This window comes from Brachyistius frenatus, unplaced genomic scaffold (genome assembly GCF_029030835.1).
Source record: "Brachyistius frenatus isolate BFR_SWC_R1_liver_20210118 unplaced genomic scaffold, ASM2903083v1 Contig_4, whole genome shotgun sequence".
In the NCBI taxonomy this organism is placed as follows: Eukaryota; Metazoa; Chordata; class Actinopteri; family Embiotocidae; genus Brachyistius; species Brachyistius frenatus.
In genome coordinates this window covers 2,574,364-2,585,000 of record NW_027210603.1, presented here as the reverse complement: position 1 = coordinate 2,585,000, position 10,637 = coordinate 2,574,364, and the positions used below count along the sequence as shown (strand labels likewise).

At 44.6% G+C, this 10,637-nt stretch overlaps 1 protein-coding gene across 1 annotated transcript in view; it reads right to left on the bottom strand.

Moving 5' to 3' along the window:
• foxp4 (forkhead box P4) overlaps window positions 1–10,637 on the bottom strand; it is a 96,217-nt gene that overhangs the window by 61,877 nt on the left and 23,703 nt on the right.

The following is a 10,637-nucleotide window of genomic DNA, read 5'->3' as shown; positions in this document are numbered from 1 at the left end:
TGCAAGCACACAAGCTGTGAACTCCTAATGACAAGCTCAATCTCGTCTTTCTGCCTCATCCAGTTTTAGAAATTAACACACACAAGCGTGCACTTTTAAAGGGGAAACTTCTCCTGCTTTTATTTCAGCAACCCGGAGTGGGTACACAAAACGCCATCGAGGCATTCTACCCGCCGTCTGTGTGCGTATGTTTTTCAGAGGCGTACAACCCATGTCTTCTGGGGAAACAATAAAAGCCATTTCATGAGAGAATCTAACTTTTCTTTTCCTCTAAGGCAAGAGCAGGTGAACCTGTGTGTGTGTGTGTGTGTGTGTGTGTGTGTGTGTGTGTGTGTGTGTGTGTGTGTGTGTGTGTGTGTGTGTGTGTGTGTGTGTGTGTGTGTGTGTGTGTGAGTGTCTGTACTGTTTTTTTTCTCTGAGACTCTGACAGCAGGTGAAGGTGTGAGAGATCGCTGGTGGCGTAGTTAATGGAATGCTGCCAGATGCTTACAGAGGGACAGAGAACTGAGCATGTTTGTATGTGTGGGAATACAAGTGTGTGCAGGTGGATGTGCTTGTCCTCTAAATAAAAAATAAAAAAAAAATAAAAAAAACATTCTCTCTGAAGAGGTGCCCGACCGTGCAGATAGTTTGGTTATACTTTTCAATGATTCGGGATACCTGCTACTACATTTTCTGCTCTTGTATTAATAGAGGAGAGGTGAATAGAATTTTTAGTTACTACTCAATGCATTCAAAAATGACTGAGGTGTATGAATTACTCTGAGAAACAGTCGTACTTTTCCTGGATTGCTGTAGAATTTGTAAAACGTAATTTTTTTCAGTGCTTTGTGCGACACGCATACAAAAAAAAAAATTCCATTCACCATGATTGTATTGGGAAAGTATCTGTAGTTTTGGAGGCAGATTTCTCAAGGCCTGCGCACATGTCCAAACAGACAAATGAGAAATAATGCTTTTGGGGTTTGCGATACACTTTGTGGTAGGACTGTCTTTCTTAAAGGTTTTTTACAAAGTCAAAACGTCAATTGTATTTATATAGCGCTAAATCACAACACAGCTTCAAGGCATCTAACACAGTAAAGTCCTTTCAACAGAATTTACAACATTATACAGAGAAACCCAACAATTCCCACGTAAGCTAGGAGGAAAAAAAACTCCCTTTTAACAGGAAGAAATCTCCGACAGAGGGAAGGAAAAACTCTCTATTAATAGGAAGAAACCTCCGACTGAGGGAAGGAAACACTGCCTTTTAACAGGAAGAAACCTCCGACAGAGGGAAGGAAACACTGCCTTTTAACAGGAAGAAACCTCCGACAAAACCAGGCTCAGAGGTGGGCGGCCATCTGGCTCGACCGGTTGGGTTCAGGGGAGAGAAAGGCAAGAGAAAAGGGACATTTAATGACAAAGACGTTTTTGAATTGTTCAAAGTGTCTCCATTTCCATGACAACTGGGCGTCTCCAGTTCCAGAAGCCCAGACAAACTACTGCGTGGACATTGTGTCAAATGTATTTGATTGAATTTTAGAAGGCAACACCTTTAAAGGTATAGGGCACTTATAGACATAAATCACCAGTTCAAGTCTTCTCCCTATAAGCAGCGCTATTTGAAAGCCACAAATCACGCTGCAGTACTTTTCCTCCCCGCTGCCTCTCCACTATCTCCCTCCTGGCACCCATCCGCCTGTGAAGTTAAGAGTGAGAAGTAGAGCGTTATTGTGACATTTAAAGCTAGTCACTTAATCTCCAACCTCACTCCTCTTCTCAACGCTCGCTTCCCTTCCTTCGTTCTCTCTCCTCCTCCCGTCTCCTCCCGCCTCCGGTCCAGACCCCTGCTAGGTCAAACTACTCCCTGAGGTAATATTATGAAGCAAGGCATAGTGCTGAGTGATCAACAGATCTCGCCGCACACTCCACTGACTTTGCACTGCGGTAGAAACTCCTCACATCATCGCACATTTCACTAAGCATGAATCACTGGTCGGCTATCTGGCCCACACAGTACCATACTGTGCTCAGCTCTAATGTACTGTACACCCATCTACTTCTTACTCTCTCTCATTGACCTTATTAGCAATGAGGGGAGGAGAGATAAAGACAGACGGGGAGAGATAGAACTCGCAGGTGGACAAGGACCTAATGGGAAAGTGGGGAGCGGGTAAAGACGTGAGCGCATGCCTTCCGTTTCACACACACAGGCAGTGTGTTGGTATGCTCGTCTAAAGGGTGTGTACTCTGTCATATCCTGTAATGGGTGTATATAAGCTGGTGTAATGGAGGTCGGGAAAAAGGCAGGGGCATAAATCTACCCCGAAGTCTCTGATTAGGGCTATGATACACACACACACACACACACACACACACACACACACACACACACACACACACACACACACACACACACACACACACACACACACACACTCACAGACACACACACACACAGCTTTAAGTTTAAGTGTTTCTGGCAGCGAAGAGGAGCTGCCCGTGCAGAGGCCTGCCTCAACCCGCTACTCACCCTTTCTGTGTGTCTCTTTCTCTCTCCCTCTCAATCGCTCTACATGCTCAGACCCTCTCGAGCTGAACCCCTGACCTGAGAGTGTGTGGGGAGAGGCATTCCCACTACCCCGAGGGGACCGAGCGAGGGAAGGGAGGGAGGAGCGCAGATCAGAGAGATAAAGAATGTGTTTGGAAGAGAGGGAAATAAAAGGCCTCCTTTGCCTTTTAATTGGGATGGAGAAGAGAAGGAGGGAAATGGGACTCAACATGTTTGTGATGACTCCGGTGTATACGTGTGTGTGTGTGTGTGTGTGTGTGTGTGTGTGTGTGTGTGTGTGTGTGTGTGTGTGTGTGTGTGTGTGCGTGCGTGTGTGCGTGCGTGTGCGTGTTTGTCTAAGGGGCTGACACCTACCTTTGTACTGTAATGGATTAGCTCATTGCAGACGCTAGGTGCATGTGTTTATGTGTGGGTCTGCTGTGATTGATGAGTGGAGAGGAGTCGGGATGAGTCCTGTTCCGACACGCAGCTTTGTTCAGATGTTCCCGAAAATTGTGCACTAATAGTAATCAGAACTAAACTGCCCGTTTCTTCCCACATGCTCCGGCTGTGCAGAGTTCAAACAAGCCAGAGCCGAATGCCCCAGTGAGCCGGCTCACCGCGGCTGACTCTCAGGCTTTGTCCGAGGGATTGGCTCTGTCAGATTCCTCCTGGTCACTGCTCATCAGAAACGTAAAGCCGGGGCCAGTTTCTGTGAATGCACTCGTGTTTGTGTGTGAGAGAGGCAGAGGAAGAGAGAGACTTGTGTACAGCGTGCATTTATGTGTGCATCTGTGTTTACAGCAGCTTAGTGAGATAATAAGTCTTTATCATGTTATGCCTCATGTGGGAATATTTCCAGCAGTCCCAGAACGCCTGTTCTGTTTCCTCTGCCTTGCATCAGCTCACAGGAACGCTGCTTATTAGGCAAAGAACTGAGGGAATAAGGGTGGGAGGGAGTGTGAGTGGAGGAGGGAGGGTGGGGGAAGGGGTGGGGGGGTGGTAAGAGAGAAAGAGAGAAAAAAAAATGTCTGTTCCAGTATCTACACTCCATCATCTACCTACTTTCATCTGACTCTTGAATTATCTCTCCTGCTCTCTGCGTGCTGTCTTTCTCCCTCTGGTTATGCCTGGTAACTAGTGGCAAGTTCAACCCAGGAAAAACATTAAAGTGTTCACCCTGAAATAGAATCCACATAGGTTTATTTCTATGATCTCTGATAGTTCAATCAATATTTGCGCGCAAGCGAAACACTCTTCGGGAGACAAAATATCTGAAGAACAGGAGCTGTAACCTGTTTTGTAATCAGGAAACAGAATTTGGAGAAGCCTCTGTTGACAATGAAGGACTCAGTGGATTCATAAAATATTTGGTTAACTGTTACACCCAACAGGGCTTTATTGAATTATAACTGACAGTCACAAGAAAAAAAAGAAAAATCATTGTGGTTGCTGTCGTTGAGTCCACAATATCCTATTTACTGTCAGTGGAGCAGCTCCAGGATTTGTCTCCTAAACGCGTCATAAAGCGTCTTAGCTGATCTGTATTGACATGGACATGACACACAAAGACAGATCATAATTTAGTAAACACTCAGCCGCCCATATCTTCACACTCTGCAAGCTGGCAAAGATTCCTCCGCTAAATAAACGGTGACACCGGCCCAGAGGGAATGTGATTTAAGCCCAAACCCCAGAACAGAACCGAGGAACAGACCTGAGCTTTTCCATCTCTATTAATTCCTTTCTTTGGTTCACGTGTGAGAAACACAAGCGGGAAACACTGAGCAAAAACAAAATGCCATTAAAAAGGATTCTGGTAGTGAAGTATGTCTGGTACTTTTGTATGATCATAGTCTCATGGAAGAGTTTCCATCACATCCGTAAAGCTCTCATACATCCTGCTAATGAAGCACCTTCCTCTTTACCTTTCCATGCAAGCAGATAATTTACTATTGAACTAATGAGGCAATCTTGTGCACGTCAAGACATGTTGAGAAGAGTTGTTAGGAACAGTGTCTCTCTAAATACGACTGAATTCACACATTTTGTGAAACATATTCAGACTGCTGCATCACTGTAAATCAGCCGATTTTTTTTTTAAATCTATTTTTAAAGTTTTCTTATTGACAAATTTTTACAAGCTCAATTAATTTCACATCTTGGATCATTTTGTGAAACATAAATGTCTTAAAAACCGTGTGATCCAGTCTTAGAAAAAAATTAAAAGAAATTAAGTATATCGTGCAATTATAAATATATATTTAATATATATAGCTCCCCAGGGTATCACTATATTTTTCAGATATCTTCGTCAATCGTCTCCTCTCTTGCCTTTAGAGGAATGACAGAGGGGGAAAGCAGAGGAAAAGGGATAGGAGGGATATCTGCGTGGCATTTCTGAGCTGACGTGTATTAGCTTCAATAAAAGAGAATGAGGTCAGAGGAAAGCTGAAGAAATAATACACGTTCTCACACGAGTGCGCACACACACACACACACACACACACACACACACACACACACACACACACACACACACACACACACACACACACACACACACACACACACACACACACACACACACACACACACACAAAACCATTTTCCATCATTTCCCTCTCCAAGTTTGGTTGTTTCTTCCTGCAGTTGGCCGTTTGCTACGTGCCAAGTCCGATTTGTGGCAGGACACCACAGCAGAGGTCGGTAGGTAGAAGTATGGTGGGCTTCCACGCAGAGCTCGAGCTCCAGCTAGCAGCACCGCTTCAGGCGGTACTCTGGCTGCCAGCCAGCGCTAAAAGGTTGGCTAACAGCAAAGGGCTAATGCTGGATGTCTGCGGCTGCCCTGGCCCCGATCCAGTGCTAACAGGTGAACTCCATTATTCCCACAGACAGATAGTCAAGTCAGATGTGGGCCAATATCTACTACCGGCTGGCTGGCTTCAAAGAGCATCATCAACCCAGAGAGAGAAGCTCGCAGCATCGGCCGGGCCCGCAGTCTGACCTCCGGTGTGTTGTGCAGCTGGCTAATGAAGAAGCCGGTGCTTTTGTTGAGGAGTGGAAGAGAGGCGCTCAGAGTGCAGATGATAAGAACAATCCCCTGCTGTGTAAACATGGGGAGTTCTTCTGTACTTCTGCAGGCCTGTCTGCCATATGGCGTTCAGTTTGACTGGGTATTTAATAGTGTTTGTGCTTGTAGCCTCTGCACGTGCATGTGTGTTTTTCTGTGTACTGCTGTACAGTATGTAACCTACCATACAGCCTTTCCCCGCCGTCTACTCTTGTGTGCGCGTGCGTGTGTGCGTGCGCACGTGCATGCGTGAATTGGTTGTCTGCTCGCCTGCCTGCACTTCTCTGAAGACAAAGTCCCTGTTTACAGAGCCCATAAAGATTAGCCCTCATCGGTCAGGTGGGTTCTGGAGCCATAGGTAAACACACAGCACATTCCGCACCGATGAGATCGCTCCGTATGTGTGTATGACCGGGGCAAACATACACTCCTGCCTTCACCTCGAACCTTCTCTTAGTGCAGTAAGTGATTTACCAGCTCGCAGACTGCTGTCTGTTCGAAATACAGACACAAAGATACACACAAACGCACACACACACCACACACAAATATTTGTAGAAGGAGCGGACTTCATGCACACCTCATTTATCTGCGCCTAAAATCACGGGTTGTACATTCCTAAAGAGGTAAAGCGCGCACGCGCGTGCACGTGCGCGTTCCCGTCTGCCAGTTGGAAATCATCCTGTGATCATGTAGGTGAAAAATCCCAGCTTTCACCTTCATCTCTCCCCTCTGTCCGGAGAGGTAATGGAGGCTGAGGTCAGGCTATGACAGTCTGCACGGATATTACTCAGATTGTATTTAACATGGTGGAACAGAGGTGAAAGGGGGGAGGAGGAGGAGGAATGCAGGGCAAGAAAGAGAGAAGCTTTTGAAAAAGCCGATGTGCCTTTATTTGGATCTGAAACCAGCTAGAGCGCCGCGGAGCAATTAGCAGCTCTGTCCTATGAGAGCTCTTTATTAGAATGACCTTCACTGTAAGGTGGTGGTGGGGGGGGGGGGGCGAAGGAGAGGGAGAGAGAGAGAGAGAGGAGAAATTTGTAGGAATACACATGAAAAGGTGTCAGCGGGGAAATGGACACATGACACCAAGGTGAAATAGATGAGTAAACTGAGACTTAAGTGGGCTGAGATTTCATTTTCGTATTTGAGCAACAGATGTGACGTTGAAACGACGTGCGGTGGATGTGACCTGTTTGACTCTCGGTGGCTGGTTTCATAAGTGCTCACACCCAAAACACAATTTAAGGCCTCGAGTGCGTTCAGATCTGATAGAAGCTGCGTGCGTGCAAGTCTGCAGGTGCATGTGAAAAAAAGTGGAATTTCCTTCAATTAATATTAACAAAACCATGAAATTCCAACAAGAAAGTGATCTATTCCTGACACCGTTATCCTCCACCTTCACAGAATAAATTAACAAGTTGCTAATTTCAATGACATGGGATAATTTATATTTTAGTGCGTGAAAAGACGAAATTGTGGAAGAATCAGAAAGAGGAAGTGTATTTTAAGAAGAGCCAAATGTGTTGCAGTTGCCTTTAGGTGAGACGTAATTTCATTTATGATCAAAATTTGCATTACGAGGAAGATAAAGTGAACAGATTTAATATTACCTGAAAACGGGCGAAAGGAACTTACAATAATAAAGGGGTTACAATGGATTTAAAAAATAGTAGTGTAAAAAATATAAATAAATAAATATCAAAGTGGACATGATATAATTTCATACATCGTCTTTCAAGTCGGGCACTTCGCATTCCCTAGTTAATTAATAGATTGGATCAGAGCGAGTTTAATCAAATATAATTGAATAAGTCCACAGTAAAAACAGGCCAGACTTTAAAGGAGACATGCAGAGAAAATGATAGCATGTCCAGTTCTCAAATTAATTGAATTTTAGTACTTTTGAACTTAGTGCAAGCTGTTACAGAGGTAATTAACTCACATCCTATCCAAAAGTGCTAAAACAAGATGATATCCCTGAGCATTCTGCACGCACGCACGCACACACACACACACACACACACACACACACACACACACACACACACACACACATACACAGTCCTGTTTTTTTTTTTTTCCCCTTTTAGAAAATAAAAATCAACACTGTTGCATACCAATGATTGTCTATAATGTATTCCATGTTATTGTTAGTTTTCTGTTCTTCTCCCGCTTTTCTTCGTACTTTTGTCTTACAGGCCACAACTAAAATATTAATAATTTCTCAGGCAGTTCTCATTGTATTAAAAAATGTCTCCTTTATAATTTATCAGAGAAAGAAAAATCTTTGTTATAGTGACAAGCATGCTAATTAATAGAAGTAGAAGGAACATTGAGAGAAGTCATACTAATTTGGAACATGCTAATATTAATAGAATAATTTATGGTGCAGTATAAATAAATTAATAGAGTAATTCGTTTGAAAAAGGGATGCCTTCAATTCAATTTAGGGGAAAAGAGCAAAAAAATATGTCTGCCTCTTGGACAAGGACATTAATAACACTGCTCTATCACCAGAATGGAAAAAGGAAGACACACTAAACATGCACTGTTCACTTTTAAAATGCATCAATATTTCAGTCAGTTAATGAAAATTGGATGAGCAACACTTGTATTTCCTGCCTTGTTATTTTCATTTGCTGTTTAAGGACTTTTTGAGTGGTAAATTTGTGCAGAATCTGTGGAAGGCGGCTACACAGAGGGTTTATTTTTTTTCTTTGAATGAACTCTTCTCATTGGCTTTATGTAAACTAACAGCTGTGTGCCAGGCAGTGGGCAAGAAGAGAGGCAGAGAAATACAGGGAGAGAGTAACAAAGACCGAGAGGCAGAGAGAGAGAGGGAGAGAAGTGGACTGGGTCATTACCATCCTTATTACTCCTCATTAAAACACCCCCATCACAAAGACATTCTGCCGTGCGTGTGTGCGCGCACGCACGTGACTGAGCGTGTGCGCGCTCGCTTCTGGTGCGCCTAACGTGCACATGTGCGTCCGTATGCAAAAGTGACAAAAAAAGAACAATATAATTGGAGAAATGTACGCAGTAATAATAGGTATTCACAAAATGATAATTCATATTAAACAGGGTGCACAAAGTCAGCCTCATTTGCATGTTTTAGATTATATGCATTTCAAAAGTAATTTCCGCAGGGCATATGAATGACATTAATTCCCGGGCGGGTTCTGCTATAGACCTCAAACTATCAAACACTCAAACATTTAACAGATGAAAAAAAGAGGGAGCTGGTGCCTTGGCAAGGGGAGATTTCAAGGTTAAAGTATTTGAATGTGAATTTTTAAACTTCTGTCTTGGTTTGTTTAAAGTTGCTCTATAGCTAGACTAAGAATTCCATTAATTTGAAGATTCGGTGATTCACAGATGGCTTTTTTTCCTTCTCACTCAACTGTCTGTGTGTGTGTGTGTGTGTGTGTGTGTGTGTGTGTGTGTGTGTGTGTGTGTGTGTGTGTGCGCGCGCGTGTTCCTGTACCAGTCCGAGAAAGACACCTTTTCTCCTAATCCACCACCATTTCCTCAACAATAAGCCTGAATTGGTCTGACTCACTTTGTGAGTCATGTGCTTGTGTCACTCCAGAAGCAGACTAGCACAATCCAGCAGAAAGAAAGACAAGACAGCGCTCCGGTAGCCCACATTAACCGACCCTGACTGATGGAGGGGGAAGAAAGAGTGATGAAATGGACAAGAAAAAGGATGTGGCAAGGGAGGGGACGGGGGACAATGGGAGGAGCGGGGAGTCGGAGAGGGAGACAGAGGGTTCCCTCTCCTCATCTGTTCATGCCGAGAGGAAGACCCCGGGGCAGGAAACAGGCGAGATGAATGTGTGATTCCAGTGGAAAACTCTGGATGCCATGGACTGCATTCTTCTCTTATTATGGAATCTGGTCTGCAGCCACATTGTAGCGCCTGTCTCATTACTGCATATGTGTGCGTCTGTCAGACAGACACACCATCAAGATGTTCTCCACCTGTTATTCTCGCTAGGTTTTGGCCGACACACAAAGTCGTAGCAGAAGAGGAAGGAAAAAGAAAAGAAAAAAACCAGCGAAGAGAAAGTTAAAGGGCCCGGCATGTCTGCGTCTTGTTTGTGGTTTGTCTTCATCTGTAAACAAAGCTGCTGCTGTGAGCGTGTTAGCATGTCATTATCTCATTAAGAATTGATGGCCTCTGCACAAAAGCGTTTTGTTTGTGAGCGTTGGGCGACGGATGTTGTACAAACACAACAACCACAAAACACACATATCCCACAGTGCAAACAGGCGAAGATGCAACGAGATCGCAGCAAATCTCTTACACACACAACCGGAGTTTCTCCCCCTTCACACTCGCCTCCCTCTCCTGTCACTACGTCCCCTTAACATCATTTTTGTTGCTGATGTTTAAGCACTCTCAATATTGTGAATAACTTTATGTAAGCAGACTTCAGAGAGTGATGAGGGGGCACATCTTGGGGCAACAAAAATGCTCTAATTGGGGGCTGGGAAACATATTTGTTTTCTCACTTGTTCTTTTTTTCCTCCCTTTCATTTTTTCCCTCCAGCCAGTCACAGCAGATCTGCTCATCTGAGAAGGACCAGTGGAGAAAGCAAAGGGGATTAGATTCTATAAGACACTAATTGTTGCACACACACACACACACGCACACATATAGACGTGCAACTGCACTCTCACAGACACACGCACAGAGCGATTTAACGTACCATAAGGCAGCGGTGGGTTGTAGGTTATCGAACAAGAGCTGTCTTTCTTAACCAAATGACCAACAGGGTGCAGGGCTCTCCGCCTGGCCACTCTGGCCTTATCGATACCTCCACCGCTCGGCCTATTCAGCAGCAAAGAGCCTTCCTACGGCTGCAGCTCAACGCCGGATCAATGTTATGAGCAATGCAGACAAACTACCGCTAAACAGACCGGCCCCTGCCTCGAAGGCTCATCACAGCACCAGCTCCCCCAGGCTCAGATCGTTCCACTAATGGAGGTCTCCACCGGGGCCCCCGATGGCCCCTAAC